The sequence below is a fragment of the Myotis yumanensis genome, unplaced genomic scaffold, assembly GCF_028538775.1.
Source record: "Myotis yumanensis isolate MYYU_CA2020_CCGP unplaced genomic scaffold, mMyoYum1.0.hap1 SCAF_6, whole genome shotgun sequence".
NCBI classification, from domain to species: Eukaryota; Metazoa; Chordata; class Mammalia; order Chiroptera; family Vespertilionidae; genus Myotis; species Myotis yumanensis.
Window position 1 is genome coordinate 3,770,399 of NW_027223757.1, and position 2,837 is coordinate 3,773,235.

Consider the following 2,837-nt stretch of genomic DNA (forward strand, 5'->3'; position numbering starts at 1 on the left):
GTAACCATGGAACTAAATGAACTCTCAAGAAAGTGTCATCAGAGAAGAGCAGTAGGAATGACTGGGTACAGGGGACAAGCTGCTATTAATGAGAAATAAGGACCACCTGAGAGAACATTGTCAGAGAATGGTGTCCCTGATTGGTCAGTTGCTTTAAATCCAACTGAAAGGCCAAGAGAACTAACAGCTTTCTAGTGAATCTAGTGAACCCTGTGTAACAAGCTCTTTTACACTTTTGTTCTCACGAAAACCTTCCCAGAAGTAAATTGTGTCCACTAAAGCTTACGTGGAGATGGTACCTGGGACATCCTCCAATGCCAGACCTTTGAGAAATGTTCTCATTCCTCGTGCACTGACAGCGTTTCCTACAAGGACCAAGTTAAACCCTTCTAAGAGACTAACTCCTCTTACCTTAGCCAGCTTCTTGAGCTACTTAAGATCTTCAGTTTGCACTTTTGCCACCATTGTATTACCATCTCATGTGATTGTTCCCAACTAAGATGTATCTGCACTGCAACGTTCACCCTCAGCAGCTCAGGGTAACGTTCCTTTGCCCCTTTCAAGAGGATGTATTATGACACAGTGGCAAGTCTGGCCTCTTGTTATCAGACTTGATTCAGCTGCCAGCTTCCAGGTGTTGTCCAGGGAGCTTTGATGACAGTACCCAGAGGGCAGCTCCAACTTACCAACCCTTTGGCAGCTACTTAACCCTTCTAAGTCCACTTCCTATTCTGTAAATGGGGATACCAAGTGCCTATCACATCGGGTGATGATCGTCATAATGCATATAAAATACCTGTCAGTTTCCAGCACGTATGTACTCAATAGATGTCCAAAAACGCTAAGGCATTTTTATTACCTTCAACTCACTCTGGAATAAACTATAATAATAAAAGCGTAATATGCTAATTAGAGCAGACGTCCTTCTGGATGAAGCCAGGCTTCCGGGCTGTAAGGGAAGCCGGTGCCAACAGCCAGGGGAAGGCAGGCCTACTCTCGCATGAATTTCGTGCATCGGGCCTCTAGTGTTAAAGTAGAAACATTAAAACTCTTACTGTATCTTGGACTTTATCCAAGTTGGCTGTCCTTAAAAAGTAACCCTCTTTGGCAGCACTCATCAAGCTTTCGCCCAAATCTGGGTTTCTCCGTTCAAAAGAGACAGCTGAAGGATGCTGCCTGCTCGTCCTGCTGGAGAAGTAATGCACTTTTAACGAGGAAGTAAACACAGGGGCTGGCTTTCTTTTACATCAAAGGTATCAAAACCCATGTAATTAAAGCTACTATCCTCTCTTCCAGTGGAAACTAACCAAACCATAATTTGTATTTGGAACTGTTTGGCCAAGGGAAATGGTCTGTCGTCAGGCCTGCAACTTCACTTTGGTAACATCAACGGCTCACATTGACTGAGCAGCCACTCTGTGCCTGGCACTGTGACAAGCACTTTTTAACTCATTAATGCCTTTTACAGAGAAAAAGTGAGCCACAGAGAGTAAGTAGTTTGCCCAAGCCATGAAGCAGACTAAGTGGTAAAGCCAGGTTTCAAACCTATTAGCTCTAAAGGTTTCTCTTGGCACCGATTATAATTTACCACCTTTCATGCATATAAGCATAACCAATGGACACAAGACAGTGGGTGTAGGGGAGGCTGGGGGAAGGAGACATATGTAATACTCTTTATAATACTTTAAGCAATAAAACAAAATTAAAAAAAAAATTTACCACCTTTCTTATCGTAGTCATACCAACGAATAAAGCATCCAGTTCCAGAAATGAAGAATGTTGACTTTGCACAATCGTAAGTTCTCTGTGCCCACGTTAATTCATTAATGCAGATTCGACAGAAGCGTGAAAATTAGTAATCACACATAATAAGTCTATAATGAATTTAGTTATAAAATTATATTCTTTACACCATAGACCTTGATACTTAATGTTTAAAATAACCAAGCAGCCTGACTATGGTTGACATTGACCTATGAACCAGGAAGTCACAGTTCCATTCCTGGTCAGGGCACATGCCCAGGTTTTGGGCTGGATCCCCAGTGTGGAGCATGCAGGAGGCAGCTGATTGATGATTCTCTCATCATTGCATCATTGATTTTCTCTCTCCCTCTCCTTTCTTCTCTGAAATCAATAAAAATATATTAAAATAATAAAGCAAACAGTCTTTCATCTTAAAAACATTTTCTCCTTCATTCTAACACCCCATAGCCTTACTACGTAATATTAGCAAATGTGTTAATAAGTCAGTAGCATTTGGCTAATGTTTTGAAACATCACTAATTACCTGAAATCATTTCACAAAAGTCTGCTTTTCAATTAAAAATTTTAAAAAAGGCTATTTTCTTCTTTATAGTTTCTGTATTTTTGAATATTTTATAACATTTATTTTTACAAGTCAGGGGAAAAACTTAAAGTGTAGTCCCAAACTCCAAGTTTATTTTGCAAAACAAGGAATATTTTATTTTTATTTTTTTTAAGATAGAGAGGGAGAGAGAAACATTGATGTGAGAAACATGACTGGCTGCCTCCCACACACACTACAACCGGGGATTGAGCCCAAAACCTGGGCATGTGCCCTGACCCAGAACCCAACCAGCAACCCGCAGTGCATGAGACAACTGAGCCACATCAGCCAGGGCAACAAGGCACACACCCTAAAAGTATTAAGCGCACAGTCAAAACTGATGCACAGGCTTGTTTCGCCTTTGTGGTAAGATACTGAAGGATAATGAGTAAAAATTAAGCAACTCAGGAAAAATAAATAACAAGTGCTAAGCGCCCGAGTGTGCGCGCGTGCACATACACACACACACACACACACACACCAAAACGAA